We start from the raw sequence: 19,184 nt of genomic DNA, 5'->3' as shown, positions 1-19,184 counted from the left end.
GTTTGAGGTCTGAGTATCTCAGAGCCCAGGTTGCTCAGCCTCAGGCCTCCCATGGGGACTCATCCCGCTTTGGTTTCTTTGTCCACTCGGGGGTGCAATAAATCGCTATGTCTACCCACAATAAAGATCGATCCTTATTTGTCCTAATACTTCCTAGTTATAAAAGTTATAGATGCTAAATTTAGAAAGCTTAAAAAAATAAAGTGTAAATGATCATTTTTCAGAATACCTCTTCAAATTGCCACAGTAACGTTTTACCGTGTTTCCTTTTTTTCTTTTCTCTTCTTTTACATATTGAAAGAAAAACCTATATAATTTTCTCTTATACTTTTATTAAATATCATAAATATTTCAGTATGTTTATCATTCTGCTGTAAAACTATCTCATAGCTGATTTATTGATGAACATCTCAGTTGCCTTCTTTTCTCCCTTGCCATTTTGTTTTCGTCAGCAACAAACGTTTTGTACTTAAATTTGTTTTGCACCATTCTGGTTTATTTCCTCAGGGTATATTCCCAGGAGTAGAATTACTGAGTAAAACGGTCTGAATGTTTTAAATTTCCTGATACATGTTTAGCGCAACACCCCTGTGTCAGGAAGTCTCAGGAAACATGTGTTAAATAAGGAAACATTTTTCCATCTACATTTTCATTCATTAATTCAACAAGCTTTAATTAAGTACCTATTACGTGCTGCCGCTAAGTCGCTTCAGTCGTGTCCGACTCTGTGCGACCCCATAGACGGCAGCCCACCAGGCTCCCCCGCCCCTGGGATTCTCCAGGCAAGAACACTGGAGTGGGTTGCCATTTCCTTCTCCAATGCATGAAAGTGAAAAGTGAAAGTGAAGTCGCTCAGTCGTGTCCGACTCTTAGTGACCCCATGGACGGCAGCCCACCAGGCTCCCCCGCCCCTGGGATTCTCCAGGCAGGAACACTGGAGCGGGTTGCCATTGCCTTCGTATCAGGCACTAATTGTTGTTGTCTAGGTGCTCAATCGTGTTCAGCTCTTTGTGATCCCATGGATTGTAGTCTGCCAGGCCCGTTTATCCATGGAATTTCCCAGGCAAGAATACTGAACTGGATTCCCATTTCCTTCTCCAAGGGATCTCCCCAACCTGGGGATCGAACCCGCTTCTCTAGCATTGGCAGGCAGATTCTTTACCACTGAGCCACCAGGGAGGCCCATCAGACGCTAATTAGGGTGAGGATAAAGCAGTGAGTAAAATATGTACAAATCTATTTTATTGAGCTTTCTATTGAGTATGGAAAGACCATAAATAAACAAAGGAGAAAATATATAAGATACATAATTAAATAAAAATATAACTATTTTATAAATGTCTATTTTATATGAATAAATTATATACAGTCTTGTATAGTATATGGGCTTCCCAGATGGTGCTAGTGGAAAAGGTGCTAGTGCTAGAGGTTTGATCCCTGGGTCAGGAAGATCCCCTGGAGGAGGAAATGGTAGCCCACTCCAGTATTCTTGCCTGGAGAATCCCATGGACAGAGGAGCCTGGCAGGCTATAGTCCATGGGGTTGCAAAGAGTCAGACATGACTAAAGCAACTCAGCATGCCCATATTATAAAACCATTATGATTACAGTGGGAAAGAAACAAAAGGAAGGGAATTAGGACCTGCAGGAAAGGTCTCAGCAATGAGGTGACCTATAGTAGATGAAGGACTAGTAGATATAGACTTACATCTATAGTAGATCTAAGTCGATGAGGACAAATCTATAGTGGATGAAAAAGTAAGCCTTGTGAATATATGAGGAAAGAGCTTTTCAGGCAGAGGGACTAGCAAGTGCAAAGCTCCTGTGCTGGGAGCATTCAGGAAGACAAAGTCCCAGTAGGAGGAAGACAGCGGTAGAATATGCTGGATCACAGAGGCGCTGAAAAGCAGGTCAGAATCTCACCTAATCTGCTCGCGCTAATTTGAGACCTTGGACCAGTCACTTCATTTCTCTAAACCAGTGGTTCTCAACTAGGGGTGGTTTTCCCTTCCTAGAGACATTGATTTGTCATGACTGGAGGAGGGGTAGAGAATGCTACTGGTATTTAGTCCTGGGGATCAGGGATGCTGGTGAACACCCTGCCATGCACAGGACAAATCCTGACAGTAAAGAATCACCCAGCCCAAAATGTCAGGAGGATCAAGTTTGTGAAACCCTGCTGCGAGCTTCAGTCTGCACATTGGTAAAATGGAAAAGCCAATTTCATAAGCGTGTGGGAGAACCAAGTGATGGTAGCAGTGAATCCTTTTTGTAAGCTAACATACTACACACACAGAGGGCAGCGGTAATGTTGGTCTTGCGTTGTTATGTATTTTTTTATCATCCTCCATAAGGGTTTGGTTTGAGGGAGCCACCTCAGGTTCTTTGCATCGCTGAACAGTTCTTCCCCCAGCTGTCTGCATGGTTTCCTTATATCTCACCCTGTCACTGAGGCCTTCCTCTTCGGAGCATCAGGGCTCGCCCTTTGATCATCACACATATTTATGTATCTATTGTCTGCCTCGCCCAGGTATTTTGTCTTTTTTTTTTTTTTTTTTGCAATGCTTTTCACTTGCTTAGAACATTGTCTGGCACAGAGAAGATGACAAATAACTTCTCAAATGAGTGGACAAATTGAATGAGAAAATGAGTCAATGCATGGCTGACATCGAGTGTTTTCTTCAGCTTGTTTAAGTTTCAAAGAATGGACTACTTGGTTTAGCTAATGCAGGTTTCTTTTTAGTTGCAATGGGAGTAACGTTAGCTAACCTGTGTAGACCAAGCTCTGTGATCAACACTTACTAAATATGTGTACATTTAATCCTCAAAAAGTTTGGTGTGGTCAGTACCTCTAATTGCCCCCCATTTTCAGATGAGCCAGGAGGGGCTGGGCGAGCTCAGAAAATTGGTCCCAGATCACATGCCAGGATTTGTACCTAAGCCTGCATGACCTTGAAATGCTGATTTCTCACCAGTTCTCTGCTGCCTTTAAGTTGGAGAACACGGGGTCCAGGAATAATCATAAAACAGTTTCAGGCTTCATGGAGAAAAAAGCCATTGTTAGGGTATAATAAAAATTGGCACCTTGTTTCTGCCATCCTTTAGCTCTTCTAAATTCATGAAAGAGTATCTGAGATTCTTTTGCCTCCACCTGCTAATGGCCTCCTTATCTCCTAGGCTGTGCGTGCCCACCGCTTGCTTTGACTGCCTCTCAGCTTCTGCTCCTGGCTCCCCTCTGTTCCTTGCGAGATACACACTATTTGTCTCTATCTCCTTGCGTCTCCTCTTCAAATAACGCAGGAAAGGATCTGTCACATTCGATGTTGACAGTCCTAATGGGCAAATCCTCACACCAGGCCACACCACCATTCACCCACAAATCCGAGGCTGTCTGCCTTTTCTGCCTATATAGGGAGCTCTGGTCCCATCCGCTTTGCTGAGATGGTGGAATCTCAGAGTCACCAGCAAGGCGCCCTCTGGGTGATGAAGCACCCGCATGTATTCACGCTAAAGCAGGCATCTGTGGGTTTGGTGCCTCAAAGCATAGCATCCTGTCCAGAACGGTGGGGAGTCCATCTGCTCAGAGCAGGGCTGGTGTGCTTGCTCCAGAAGAACCTGGTTTGTGAGTAGCTCAGCTTAGTGAAGAGATAAATCAGAGAGTGACAGATTATTTTTCTAAGTGTCTTTATTTTATAAAAGCATTCACCACAGGCTCTCTTTCAGTACCCAGCACCCCCCTGGAGTGTAAAAGAAGATGGGATTTAATCAACTTTTGGCCTATTGAAATCTTTCAGTGTTCAGACCACAGCACAACTCCAATGGCACGCCCCTCTAAGAACTAGCCAGCAGCTGGGTGATGGTTTTGGAGAGGGGCAGATGTCCCCACATAACACCTCAATCTTAGGCAAGTTAAGTAACCTCTTTGAGTCTCAGATTCCTCCTCTGTGAAACTGATTTAATAATTGTGTCAGGTTCCTAGGGTTGTTTTGAGAATGAAATCCAATAATATGTGAACAGGTTTGTGCAAAGGCTACTTGCCTTACATATTAATGATCTTGGAAACGTCTTATTTCCTTCTTGAACTTCCGTCCTCCCATCTGTACAGTGAGCAGCTTGGAACTTTGCTGATCAATTCCTACCCTTTCTGATACTAAGGTTCTTGAATTTTCCCAATCAATAGAAGTTGATAAGAGGCCAGACAAGAAATTCAACATTAAAAAAACTAAAATCACGGCATCCAGTCTCATTACTTCATGGCAAATAGAAGGGGAAAAGGTGGAAGCAGTGACAGATTTTATCTTCTTGGGCTTCAAAATTACTGCAGACAGTGACTGAAGCTATGAAATTAAAAGTTGCTTGCTCCTTGGAAGAAAATCTATGACAAACCTAGACAGTGTGTTGAAAAGCAGAGACACCACTTTGCTGATGAAGATCCATATGATCAAAGCTACGGTTTTTCCAGTAGTCATATATGGATGTGAGAGTTGGACCATAAAGAAGGCAGAGCACCAAAGAATTGATGCATTTGAACTATGGTGTTGGAGAAGACTCTTGAGACTCCCTTGGACAGCAAGGAGATCAAATCAGTCAATCTTAAAGAAATCAACCCTGAGTATTCATTGGCAGGAATGCTGAAGCAGGCAAGATGCTGAAGCTGAAGCTGCAATACTTTGGCCACCTGATGCGAAGAGCCAAGTCATTGGAAAAAACCCTGATGCTGGGAAAGATTGAGGGCAGGAGGAGAAGGGGACCAGACAGGATGAGATGGTTGGATGGCATCACCGACTCAATGGACATGAATCTGAACAAATTCCAGTAGATGGTGAAGGACAGGGAAGCCTGATGTGCTGTAGTCTGTGGGGTCGCACAGAGTCGGACACAGCTTAGTGACTGAATAACAATACCACCAGACAAGAAATTCAGGCAAGGCTTTATTGGGGCCTCTGCTGCAGCAAGGGGGAGCAAAAACAAGTGATAGGTCCCCTTGTTCGCTCCCCAGCCAAGGGAAGACTGGTTCCTTATCTAGGGTGAGAAGAGGCGGAGGTCTAGGGCTCGGGCCACAAGGGCGGCTTAGGCAGCTTGCCCACCCTTTGGTGGTGGTGTGTGCAGAGGGCTTGCGCAGTGCCCTGCTTTTGCTCCTGGTGCCCTGTTCTTGCTCCCACTCTTCAGGAGTGGCAGTTGGGTTTCTGATCTCTTTGTATCTTCTTGTCCATAATTTGCCCCAACTGTGTATGCATGCAGTTATTTTTAGTGTTTTAGAGTTTCTTTGCCTTGTATTGCTTGAGGAGATGTTTGTCTGGATACGAGCACTGCAAGGAAGGGTCCCGGGTCCTAGATCCCAGCCTGTCTCACTTGCAGCAGATTCCCTGGGCTGTGGATACACATATGGCATGGGGCCAGTGGAATCTGAGCCAGAAATCAGTGCCACATGCCTAGTTGGCATGACTAATGGTGTGTGTATAGCGGGGAGAAGTTATTAGAAAAACCAGCAGGTTTTTAAGAGGAAGAGAAGAAGCCTTTCTTTCATGCAAATCCTTATCTCCTCATACTTCCTTGGATGGAAATGATGCTAAGAGAAAAGGGGCGCCAGTCCCTCACATTCTAACTGTAATAGGTGGCAGAGACAAGTCTCAAGCTTCTTTTTATAACTTCCTGGCTCCAGGATTATTCCCAAGTGTCCCAAGGAGGTCAGCAGAGAGAGCGATCGCTTCCTCATCATTTCCCTTGTGAATGAAGCCTTCGGAGACCAGATGCATCCACTTCATTATAATTACGTTAAGTGCCGCCTGATTGGCGCTGTTCATCACCCCTCCGGAAAGCGGCTTCGCCCAGTGGACAGACAAGCAGCCTGCTTGGGCTCAGCGCACCTCCCTCTCATCCGTCTGTGTCCTTGGCAATGGCTGTTCGTGGTGCCCAAGGCTGTCCTCTGGAGGAGAGGAAGCAGTGGGGGTAACATGTGTGGCCTGGGTTGACTCCCCCTCCTCCTCCCTGGGGCTCAGAGTAACTGTGCACAGTCAGCTGCACCATGAGAGCTCTGCACCCTCATCCAGCTCTTAACTTGTCAGGATGTCAGGAGGAAGGTGACCTTGGTATCCTTACAGGTGAACCTCCTGGGAGGTTCCTTTTGTCCTGAGGGATCTGATTGTCCTTGCTGCGGGATTCTGTGTCCTCACCTTGTAAGAAAACGAGGTCTGCCCCATCCTTCAAAAGGGCCAGAGCATGGTGGAGACTGTTCTGATGTCAAGGGCGGCCTTTTGTAACCTCAGTTGTCTATGCGTGGGTTCAGGGAAGGGGGATGTGAGTTCCCAGAATTAAGAGAATGGGGCTGCCAAATAAGCAAAGAGTCCGTGGGAGAGGGAGGCTCTAACCCGGGTATTTAGGGCTGAGAAGGACTGAGAGGGAAGGTGCAGGGAGGAAGCTAAGGTCTCTCTAGAGCCTGGTGATTAGGTGTGTGGTTCTGGAGCAAGGCTGCCTTGGTTGACTCCTGATGTTAGTACTTTCTGAGATCTACTAGGCATGCATAACGTTGACATAGGAGTAAATGTCGCCGTCTCTCATTGTCCTCATCTTTAAAATGGGGAAAGTCAGAGTTGGCAGAGTTGTTGTTAGACTAAATGGGTTAAAACATGTCACAGGGCTTAGAGGAGTGCTTTTTACAGATAAAAGGCTCCACTCATGTTAGTTATTATCCTATTGAGAGTCTCCTGCAAATAGATGAGGCACTTCGTAGGCTGCTTTATTTAGTTCTAACAACTGCTCAGCAGTTCATTTGTTCATTCATTCACCAAAGATTCATTAAAGCAGTAGCAAAAGTGGCTGGCATGACCCTGCCCTCAGAGATGTTGTCCTTTAATGGGAAGAAATGACAACCTGCTCCAGTATTCTTGCCTGGAAAATTCCATGGACAGAGGAGCCTGGCGGGCCACAGTCTGTGGGGTTGCAAAGAGTTGGACATGACTGGACAATGGAACCGCAATGGGAAGACAAGACTTGAGACGTGAACTGAATTATCAGTTACTGACCACCATGGACCCACCAGGAAGAAAATGTGCTGAGTTCTCTGGGGGAGGGGAGAGGGGGACTTGGCCTCAGTTTGGCTGTTCAGGAAGCCCTTTCTGAGGAAGGAATAAACTGAAGTCAGAAGGATGCACAGTGTTTGCCCCAGTGAGGGGCTGAAGAGGCAGTGGAAGAATTTCTACAAAGAAAGAGCCTAGCCCGTCCTGTGACCTGGAAGGCCAATGTGACTGGGACACAGGGAGGGGGACGGGGCCACTCTGTTACACACAGATGGAGAAACCGAGGCACAGCAAGCTAGTGTCTTTCCAGAGGTGTGATATCGAGCACAGAAGGGTTGGGTCTTCCCGAGATGGCAGCTTTTCTTCCAGCATCATTAGGATGGGCACTGGCTATGCTGACTGTGGCTTGCCTGTCATGGGAAGGGAAGCAGCTGTGCCTGAGCTGAGGGGGTGGCATGGACAGAGAACAGTGCCTTCAAAGGTGGCAGAGTGCTCCTCGAGTTTCCCACCTGAGTCTGGACCTTATCTGTTCTAATTCCCTTAGGGTTACAGGCTAGAGTGGAATTAATTTCCAAATAGCCTTATCCGAGCTCCAGGCTTTAATAGCTCCTGTGTCCTCTGGGTCATCCTTGTCATGAGAATCCCTGCTCACATCACTGGTGCAAAGTATTTTTGGGTTTTCATAGCTGGGCGCATGCGCGCACACACACGTGTGTGTGTGTGGTGTGTGCGCTTTTCTTCCCCAGAGCTTTCCAAGTTCACCAAGGGAAATGCACGGGACTTGGGTGAAATTTATTTTCTGGGAAGGCAGGCAACACAGAACCATTTCTCTCCCTGCATAAATATGCATGAGGTCCGCCCGCTCTCTCCTCCCTGGGAGGCAGGGGTGGAGGGGGAGGAGAGTGCCCTGTGTGACTGGTGTCTCGGCCCTGCCCATGGCTGCTGGCACCCCATTAATCAGGGGGGAACAGCAGCCTCGTGAACTGTGAAATTGGCAGCCCCCTGACAGCTCTGGGCCCGGTGGAGCAGGGAGTCTATTTCACAGCTGGAAGGTGGCTGTGTGGAGTGGGCAAGGAGGGCGCCAGGCTTAGCAGGCCAGAGCGGCCCGGGCCCCCTCCTGGCCTGCCAGACCCCCACGAGCCTTGCTCTTGATTAAGGGGAGATGTAGGGGAAAAGAGAGAGGGACAGGCGAGAGATGGAACACACTGAATGAATGGCCATCATAACAAATGCTCATTGAGTACCTGCGATCTACCGAGGTCCAGGAACTAGGATGTGCACTTTTAAAAAATATTTATTTATGATATATTTGGTTGTGCCAGGTCTTAGCTGTGGCATGGAGAATCTTCCATTTTGCTTTTGGCATGTGAGCTCTTAGTTACGCCATGCAGAATCTTTTAGTTGCAGTACGTAGGATCTAGTTCTCTGATCACAGGTCAAACCCAGCCCCCTGCATTGAGAGCATGGAGTCTTAGACACTGGACCACCAGGGAAGACCACTGTGCAATTTTGAAAAATTTCTTTATTTAATCCTTATGAATACCCTACATGGTATCATCATGAGCCCCATTTTACAGACCAGGAAAAATGGGACTCAGAGAGATGAACTGTTTCAAGCTGTAACATGTAATAGATCTACGCTTGGTACCCATGTCTCTGACTGTCGGCCTCCAGAATCTGCATTTTACAGCCACTGCACAATCCCACTCTGCTGCTGCTGCTGCTAAGTCGCTTCAGTCGTGTCCGACTCTGTGCGACCCCATAGACGGCAGCCCACCAGGCTCCGCCGTCCCTGGGATTCTCCAGGCAAGAACACTGGAGTGGGTTGCCATTTCCTTCTCCAATGCGTAAAAGTGAAAAGTGAAAGTGAAGTTGCTTAGTCGTGCCCGACTCTTAGCAACCCCATGGACTGCAGCCTACCAGACTCCTCCATCCATGGGATTTTCCAGGCAAGAGTACTGGAGTGGGGTGCCATTGCCTTCTCTGATCTTGCTCTCTAGCATGCTATTAAAACAAAGTAAGCAAACGAAAAATCCAAAAAGCAAGAGAGAAGTGTCTCATTCATTCAGTGGCCACTTGCACAGTATACACTCCATGCGGAGACTTGAGTCGCTGGGCCAAGTGCTGGGGTTCTCTGGGGATGAACATCTTTGATGGTTCCTGTATTTGAGAGATTTGGCTCAACAGGTGTTCACAGCAGCATGACATATATTTGAGAGTGGGGCCAGTGTACAATCTTAGCTCTGACATTCACCAGCTCTGTGACCTGGGGCAAGTTACTTAACCTCTCTGGGCTGCAGTTTCCCCATTTCTGAAACAGGTACATCAGAATACCCTTTTGAAAAATCTCTATGAGGATTAAATGAGATGTGCCATGTAAGGTATTTAGAATGGTTCATGCATAGTGAGAGATCCATAAATTATTGCTGGGAAAGGTGCTGAAATATAGAGATGAACAGATATTAGAGGAGCATTTAACTGTGCCAAGGGTACTAGGGAAGGCTTCCCTGGAAAGGTGACATCTGGTAGATAAGAACCTCATCAGTTAACCCAAGGGGCAAGGGGGGATGTGCAAAGTCCTTGAGGCACCTAAGAAAAGATGGTACATTCCAGGAGCTGTAGGAAGTCCAGAGTGGCTGGAGCAAGGGGGCGTGAACAGCAGGAGCAGACTAGCGTTGGACACAGAGGCCGGACCACAGGGACCTTGGACTTTGCCTGCAATGCACTGGGCAGTGAAAAAACTTTTGCTCAACCATGCCCAGTTACTTTCCTTCCCAGGAGGACTACTGAAGTGGCGCAATAAGCGTGGATTAGAATAACGGCAGGGAGACTGAGGCAGATGACCGCTGTGATCCAGGTGAGAGATGAGGAGTTGGCACTCGCTGGTGGACACCACGGGGTTTTTCTGGGAGTGGACCTCCCGAGTTGACTCTGAGCTCTTCTTACAGATGTGCCATGTGACTTGACTTGGCCGCCCTACTCCGGACCTCAGTTCCCCCATCGGATAAATGAGTCCCAGTGATCTCTGAGGGGCTTCCTGTTCTCTTCCTGCTTCCTGTACTCTTGTGCATGTGTGGGTGCTCAGTTGTGTCCAACTCTGCAACCCCGTGGACTGTAGCCCACCAGGCTCCTCTGTCCATGGGGTTCTCCAGACAAGAATACTGGAGTGAGTTGCCATTTCCTCCTCCAGGGTATCTTCCCAATCGAGGGATCAAACTTCAGTCTCCTGCCTCTCCTGCATTGGCAGATGGATTTTTTTTTTTTTTTAATGACTGAGCCACCTAGGAAGCAGTCCTATATCTGTAAGAGGAAAGGTAAAGAGGGTGAAGGTGTCTGAGGTGAGGAGATGGTGAAATATAAGTGGAGGAGAGTAAAGTAAGTCCCTAACCACTGATTTTCCACAGATGCGAGTGATGCATCTGCAGTGAGTCAGGAGGGAAATCTGGGGTTAGGGACATGAGAGTCAGGAAGATCCCGTCACTCCCCTTCCCCAGCAACCTTGGTTGCAATAGGCAGTTGGGGAAGGGGCACGCCTGGGGTCCTTCCCTTGCACCTTGCTTTGCGGAGGGAAAGAAAGAAATAGAGGGCAAAGGAGAGTGCATGAATGCATGGCAAGAAGACAAGAGACCATCTTTTTGGAGCAAGGAGAATAAACCTTGTCTCTTTTCCTATCATTACAAACCATGGGCTTCTGTGTTAGGATGGCGTCTCCCACTCCATAGTCCTTTTCACCTCTTGGAAAGTCTGTTCCATCATGTGGGAGATACACATAGTATAATAATATGCGGGCTTGATTATCTCTAGCTGGTGGTATAGATAAAATATCTGATATGTTTATTTCATGTGATATTTATACACACATATATTGCATGCATATTTATATACAGATATATGTGTGTGTATACACACACACACACACACACACACATGTAGCATGATATATATATATGGCTTCCCTGATGGCTCAGATGGTAAAGAATCCGCCTGCCAATGCAGGAGACCCGGGTTTGATCCCTGGGTCAGGAAAATCCCCTAGAGAAGGAAACTCACTCCAGTATTTTTACCTGGAGAATTCCACAGACAGAGGAGCTATATAGTCCATGGGATCGCAAAGAGTTGGACATGACTTCATCACTTTCACTTCACTTCACGTATATACCATACACATATACAGTGTTGCCTTTCCCAAACTAGAAAATAAACTCCAAGAGAGTTGGAATCTGTGGGACTTCCCTGGTAGCCCAGTGACTAATACTTCACTTTCTAATGTTGGGGGCCTGGGTTTGACCCTCAGTCAGGGAGCTGAGATCCCACTGGCCTCACGGCCAAAAACCAAAAATGTGAAACAGAAAAAATGTTGTATCATTCAATAAAGACTTTTAAAAAGAGGTCCACATCAAAAAAATCTTAAAAAAAAAAAAAAAGAGAGAGAGAGAGTTGGAATTGGGAGATCTGTCCCAGCATTTGGAATATTTCCTGACATCCAGTAAGTCCTCATACTTATTGGTTGAATAAACAGATAAGCTAGTGGAGTTTACACACCCTTATGGTAGAAAGCAAAGAGGAACTAAAAGAGCCTCTTGATGAAAGTAAAAGAGGAGAGTGAAAAGGCTGGCTTAAAACTCAACATTCAAAAACTAAGATCATGGTATCCTTTGCCCATCACTTCATGGCAAATAGATGGGGAAGCAATGGAAACAGTAACAGACTTTATTTTCTTGGACTCTAAAATCACTGCAGATGGTGACTGCAGCCATGAAATTAAAAGTTGCTTGCTCCTTAGAAGAAAAGCTATGACCAGCCTAGACAGCATATTAAAAAGCAGAGACATTACTTTGCCGACAAAGATCCATCTAGTCAAGGCTATGGTTTTCCAGTAGTCATGTATGGATGTGAGAGTTGGACCATAAAGAAAGCTGAGTGCTAAAGAATTGATGCCTTTGAACTGTGGTGCTGGAGAAGACTCTTGAGAGTCCCTTAGACTGCAAGGAGATCAAATGAGTCCATCCTAAAGGAAATCAACCCTGAATATTCATTGGAAAGACTGATGTTGAAGCTGAAGCTTCAATACATTGGCCACCTGATATGAAAAACTGACTCATTTGAAAAGACCCTGATGCTGGGAAAGACTGAAGGCAGGAAGAGAAGGGGACGACAGAGGATCAGATGGTTGGATGGCATCACTGACTCAATGGATATGAGTTAGAGCAAGCTCTGGGAGTTGGTGATGGACAGGGAAGCCTGGTGTGCTGCCGTCCAAGGGGTACAAAGTCGGACACGACTGAGCGGCTGAACTGGACTGAATGGAGTTAAGTAGACTGTAAAGTGTTGTGTGCCTGTGAATTTATCTGTTACTCCTCTTAACTGGGGAGTCTCAGTCTTGCCTACCATGTTGACAAAAATAAAGGAAGGAGAGGGACAGAAGGGCTCTGAGAAGCCTGGAGGTGGCTCAGCTGTCAGCCTCCCCCTGGACGGCCCCGTCTGTGGATGGTGGTCCGGGAGCATCCTGGCTGCAGCGGTGGGGATCTAACAGCTTAGTTACGGCCAGTACCACTGATGTAGCCCAGTTGGGCCCAGCCCTGTCCCCCTGCAGATGCTGTTTTTGCAGTGTTGAGTGCTCTGATTCCCCGGTGGCCTCCTCTGGGTTCCTGCTAATTAGATCTAAGTGTGAGGAGTCTGGTGCCAGGCTGAACCTTGCCCTACGGGGCATCCACGGTGCCACTTCTTGTTGTGTTCCAAGCAGTTGATGAGGGGCATTTCCAGTTTTTGTCAATGATATCCCCTGGCATTGCAGGCACATTTTTTCTTGTCCTTAGGAGCTGGGGGTGAATCCAGTCTACCCTATGATGCTGTCAGGGTTGAGCACACAGTTATGTCTAAAACTCTGTCCAAGAATCGGTCATAAATCCTAACTGAATGCTTCCTCCCCCTCCTTTTCTTCAACACTCACTGAGTGCCTCCTGTGTGCCAGGCACACTTCAGACGGAAGGGACAGAGCAACCATCAAAATTGACAAGTCCTGAGCTACATTCTAATAGGGCAGTGGGGGAAAGACAAACATTAATCCCAGGAATCCACCTGTACACACTTCGGTGCAGGGCAGTGATAAGTGAATGGTGGGTAGGGGCGTAAAGCGCGAAGAGTTAAGGCTCTGTTATTACAGAGAAGATAGCCAGTCTGAGAGCATGGCTCCCAAAGCTTTGAGATAGGTTCCAATGATGCGGGCACAGTGGGGATGGAGCAGAATGAGAAAGGGGGAGAATTATAGGCTATGAGATTAGACACTTCATGTGGGGCCAGGTCACACCAGGCCCTAGGGGTGATGGCGAAGAGCTGGGGTTTTCTAAGTGTGATCTGCAGACACTGGAGAGTGTAGAGCAAGGCAGCAGTGAGTTCAAATTTATGATGCTGGTGGAGTGTAGAGACTGCAGGGCATAAATGCAGAAGCTGGGAGAACAGTTAGGAGATGGCTGCATATAACAGTAACAGTTACCACTGCTGTGCACACAATGAGTACTTATTGTGTGCTCTGTGTTAATTACACTTGTAATACTCCCTAATTAAGGATACTCAGTGGTGAGAATTTATACCCATGGTCCACTGAATGAGGATATACCATTTGTTCACTTCTCTCCAAAGTAGGGGGATTTTAATGTTTGAGTTGTTTCATGCTTGAGTGTTCCCCTAAAATGATTTGCAAAATTCAAGATATCTTCCAATTTTGTGGCAAAAATAGATTTACGGCTTCATCAGTCAGTCAAAAAATTCCCGGACAGAATTAGGAGTCATGAGCCCTGGTTTCAGTTGCTGGAAAAGGCAGACCTTCAGGCAGCCGCACACGGGGACTTTAAGATCACGAAATGACTTTTATGTAACTGGCTTTGCTATAATGCCGTTAAGTCAGAGTAATGGGGAGCCAGACTGTCTAAGTTCTCTTCCAGGCTTTTCCACTTGATAGCTATGGGGCAGAGGCAAGCTGTTTACCTCTTTTCCCCTTAATTTTCTCATACATGAAAGGCAATCATAAAATAAAGCTCACTGTAAGTATTTAAAAAGCTCTAATAGATGGGGAAAACGTGGGAACAGTGGCAGATGTTGGGCTCCAAATTCACTGAGGATGGAGCTGCAGCCATGAAATTAAAAGATGCTTGCTCCTTGAAAGAAAAGCTGTGACCAACCTCGACATTGTAGAGACGTCACTTTAACGGCAAATGTATGTAAAGTCAAAGCTATGGTTTTTCTACTAGTCATGTACGGATGTGAGAGCTGGACCATAAAGGAGGCTGAGCACCAAAGAACTGATGCTTTCTAACTGTGCTGCTGGAGAAGACTCTTGAGAGTCTGTTGTACAGCAGGGAGATCAAACTGGTCAATCTTTAAAGGAAATCAGTCCTGAATATTCATTGGAAGGACTGATGCTAAAGCTGAAGCTCCATCCAATACTTTGGCCACCTGATTCAAACAGCTGCCTCATTGGAAAAGACACTGATGCTGGGAAAGATTGAGGGCAGGAGAGAGAAAGGGGTGACAGAGGATGAGATGGTCGGATGGCATCATGGATTCAATGGACACGAATTTGAACAAACTACAGAAGTGGTGGAAGACAGGGAAGCCTGGCATACTGTAGTCTGTGGGATTGTAAAAAGTCAGACATGACTGCGATTGAACAACAAAAATATGCACTGTTTAGTACCATGGCTTGGCCTGCCCAGGGACCATTTTTATCATTAGCCCTTGCCACAATCCACTCTTATTTCTGAGAGGGTCTCATAAATTTTCCTCTCAGAAATTAAACTTGTTTAATACCCTCAATTAAACCAGTTGAGGGTATTGTTTAATAACTAACCCAGGGCAGCAGACATGAACTTTGACCTCAGAAATCAGAACCAAGGTACCTGAGTTCTCTGGCCAGGTGATTATATTAATCTTATGGATGTCTGAAGCTTGTAACTAATTTCTCTTCTCTGTGTTGTCTGCTAGGATGCTCAGAGTCTCATATGAAGCTGCAACTCTAGGAAGTGTTCATTTTTATGTTACTTTTGATTAGTGCTCTTTCCCTTGGGTTGATCTTTATATCCTTATATCTGTCGCTCTTTCTTGTGGATTACATCTTTCTTTAAAATTCTCTGAAAGTATATTTTATTTTAGATCATGTAATAAAGTGTATTTTAACCATGTAACAGTGTATAATACAATATATGTATATACATGATACATAAATACAAATATATATGGCTTCCCTGATGGTTCAGTCGTAAAGAATTCACCTGCCAATGCAGAAGACGTGTGTTCGACCCCTGCACCAGGAAGATTCCCTGGAGACAGAAATGGTGACTCCAGTATTCTTGCCTGGAAAATTCCAGAGACAGAGGAGTCTGGCAGACTATGGTCCACAGAGTCACAAAGAATTGGACACAACATAGTGACTGAACAACAAGATGTGTCGTATATATGCTACATATATAGTCTTACCACTGAATTAGAACAAATATAAATATTTTGTAGTATACATCAGTTCAGTCGCTCAGTCGTGTCTGACTCTCTGCGACCCCATGAACTGCAGCATGCCAGGCCTCCCTGTCCATCACCAACTCCCAGAGTTTACCCAAACCCACGTCCATTGAGTCAGTGATGCCATCCAACCACTTAATCCTCTGTCATCCCTTTCTCCTCCTGCCTCCAATCTTTCCCAGCATCAGGGTCTTTTCAAATGAGTCAGCTCTTCGCATCAGGTGGCCAAAGTATTGGAGTTTCACTTTCAACATCAGTCCCTCCAATGAACACCCAGGACTGATCTCCTTTAGAATGGACTGGTTGGATCTCCTTGCAGTCCAAGGGACTCTCAAGAGTCTTCTGCAACACCACAGTTCAAAAGCATCAATTCTTTGGTGTTCAGCTTTCTTTATAATCCAACTCTCACATCCATACATGACTACTGGAAAAACAATAGCCTTGATTAGACAGACCTTTGTTGGCAAAGTAATGTCTCTGCTTTTTAATATGCTGTCTAGGTTGGTCATAACTTTCCTTCCAAGGAGCAAGCGTCTTTTAATTTCATGGCTGCAGTCACCATCTGCAGTGATTTTGGAGCCCAGAAAAATAAAGTCAGCCACTGTACATCAGATATATTTTTATAAATAAAATGCTAAATGAAACAGTTAAATAATTTTCTCCATTGCTTGCATTCCTCACTTCCCTAGACTTGATGTTTCCCTTCTATTTGAATTTTATTCTTTTACTTCATGATCATATCTGGGCTGGTCTCCCGTGCTTTAAAATTTTATATTTTATCACACTCAGGCCAGCAGTGTATATAATTCATGTTTTCCCAAGCTCTAACAATACTTATTATCAACAGCTTATATTTTGTCTTTCAAATGAAACTATGATTCTAATGGTTATTTAATTTGCATGTTAGAGATTGCTAATATCTTTTATTAAAGCTTATTTTTCTGTCAATTTCCACATTTATATCCAAATAGCATATTTTTCTAGTTGGTTATTTTTTCTTATTGATAATAATCAAATTAAGAAAAATAAGTTACCCTTTGTCATTTGAAAATACTTTCTTCCAATCTATGACTTATATATTAATTTTGTTAGAGTCATCTCCTCATTTTTATAATTTTCACTACAATGCTATATAAATTATTTTTATTTCTAATTCATATTTCTTGTGAATGATGGAAAAAAGTCTTTCACTCTTGGCATGTTTGAATAATGTTCCTGTATTTTTTAGGAAGATCCCCTGGAGAAGGGAAGGGCTATCCACTCCAGTATTCTGACCTGGAGGATTCCATGGACTGTATAGTCCATGGGCTCACGGAGAGTCTGACGCTACTGAGTGACTTTCACTTTCACTTATTCTAAATTCTTAAGATTTGGTTTGATACCTGAGTCTTTAGATATGGGTTTGTTTGTATATGGTATGATTTAGAGACTAATGGCTTTATGCTTCACGTGGATAGCTGGTTTTTATGTCAGCTCCCCTAAGAGTCCATCTCTGCGTCTTTACTCCACTGGTTCATAACATCACTATCATATAACAAGTTTCTGTCTGTAGAGGACAGTTTCTGAGATTGCTTCCTTTTTACTGGCCTACTTATTGATCTGTGCTCTAGCAACATTCTGCTTTTAATTATTAAAATTTTATAATGTCTTATAATTTTATAATGGTATCAGATAGGGCAGGGCCCCTCACTGTTCTCACTTAAATATTTTAGCTGCTCTTCTCTCTTTACTCTTCTGGGTGAATTTTAAGATAACTTTCTCCCATTTTAGGAAACATTTTGCTGTGATTGGTATAGTGATTACATAAAATTTACAGATTGGTTCCCTGGTGGCTCAGAGGTTAAAGCGTCTGCCTAGAATGCAGGAGACCCGGGTTCGATCCCTGGGTTGGGAAGATCCCCTGGAGAAGGAAATGGCAACCCACTCTAGTACTCTTGTCTGGAGAATCCCATGGAGGGAGGAGCCTGGTAGGCTACAGTCCATGGGGTCTCAAAGAGTTGGACATGACTGAGCGACTTCACTTTTTTGCAAAACTCACAAAACTCAGACTTCCCATCCTTGAAATAATAGGTCTCTTTCTTTGTCTTCTTTTATGTCTTTGAATAGAGCTTTAGAAGCTTTATCCATACACCTATCATACCCTGTTTATTATATTTAACTTCCAGTAGCATCCCCACTTTCTATTATTATTGCAAATTGTATCTTTTCATTTTTATTGTATATCTTAATTTTTGCTTTCCTGTGTATAGATATTCTGGTTTTTCATTGAATCCCAAAATATGAGTAATTATTTTATTATTTTTTTTACCTATGGATTTTTCTGTGTAAAAAAAATCATATTCTATACCATTAACAGTCACTTTGAAAATCTGTATACTATCTTATCTTTGTTTTCTCTTCTCCTTTTGCACGGACAGTCATTTTTGTTCATGACTTTAAGGGGAAGAATACTAAAACCCTTCCATTATGCGTTATGTTTCTGTAGTGTTCTGTAGATACGGCACCCCACTCCAGGACTATTGCCTGGAAAATCCCATAGACAGAGGGGCCTGGTAGGCTACAGTCCATGGGGTCGCAAAGAGTCGGACACGACTAAGCGACTTCACTTGCACTTTCATAGATAATCACATAGCAAAGTTTTTTTTTTCTTTTTTTCAAGTTTCTGAGTCCTGTCCAACTCTTTGTGACCCTGTGAACTATAGCCTGCCAGGCTTCTCTGTCTATGGAATTCTCCAGGCAGTTCTACTGGAGTGGGTATCCTTTCCCTTCTCCAGGGGATCTTCCCAACCCAGGGATCAAACCCAGGTCTCCTGCACTGCGGGTGGATTCTTTACCAGCTGAGCCACCAGGGAAATGCTGCAATGGGGTTGGTAAGCTTTTAATAAGGAAATTTCTCTTTTAGCTTTAGCATATTAATTTAAAAAATTATGATTTTGGGTTACATGTTACTAAATAGCCTTTCTGTATCAAGTGAGATGGTTGTATTTTCCCTTTTAACCTGATTGTGTGGTATCTCTACATACATATACGTTCTACATATACATGTATATTAGTATTAGTAAACCATCCTTACATTTTCTAATACCTTAGACAAGTTTCAGTACCAACATTATCCTAGCTTTATAAAATATGAGTTTAAACAGCCTTTCCTCTTATTCTGTCATGCTGTTAAACATACTCAAATGTGTAATTACTGTGTGAAATTCTAACATTTGTTAGAATTTATGCTTAAAACTGGGCTTCCCTGGTGGCTCGATGGTAAAGAATCTGCCTGCAATGCAGGAGACCTGGCTTTGATCCCTGGGTTGGGAAGATCCCCTGGATGAGGGTGTGGCAACCCACTCCAGTATTCTTGCCTGGAGAATCCCCATGGACAGAGGAACCTGGTGGACTATAGTCATGGGTGGCAGAATTGGGCAAGACTGAGCGACTAAATACATATGCTTAAAACTGTTACTATCTGGGCCTGATATTTGTGTCCATCTTTATGTTAGATGGTAAATTCTGTCTACTGATTCAGATATTTATATGCCTATTTCAGTCATTTATTTATTCTTAAATAACTTGTGGTTTTGTTTTGTTTTTTTTTTAATTTTTATTTTATTTTTAAACTTTACAATATTGTATTAGTTTTGCCAAATATCAAAATGAATCCACC

The 19,184-nt window shown here is 44.4% G+C and overlaps 1 protein-coding gene and 1 non-coding gene across 6 annotated transcripts in view; both read left to right on the top strand.

Annotated features, from left to right (window-relative positions):
- The window catches only part of ASTN2 (astrotactin 2), a 1,056,817-nt gene that overhangs the window by 240,434 nt on the left and 797,199 nt on the right, over window positions 1-19,184 (top strand). The gene's annotated exons all lie outside the window — the stretch shown is intronic.
- On the top strand, window positions 17,349-17,420 carry TRNAS-AGA (transfer RNA serine (anticodon AGA)). Its single transcript has one exon. It is a non-coding gene; the product is annotated as a tRNA-Ser (tRNA).

The sequence above is a fragment of the Bos javanicus genome, chromosome 8 (assembly GCF_032452875.1).
Source record: "Bos javanicus breed banteng chromosome 8, ARS-OSU_banteng_1.0, whole genome shotgun sequence".
Lineage (NCBI taxonomy): Eukaryota > Metazoa > Chordata > Mammalia > Artiodactyla > Bovidae > Bos > Bos javanicus.
Note: the sequence above shows the minus strand (reverse complement) of the source record. Positions and strands in the feature narration are given on the sequence as shown.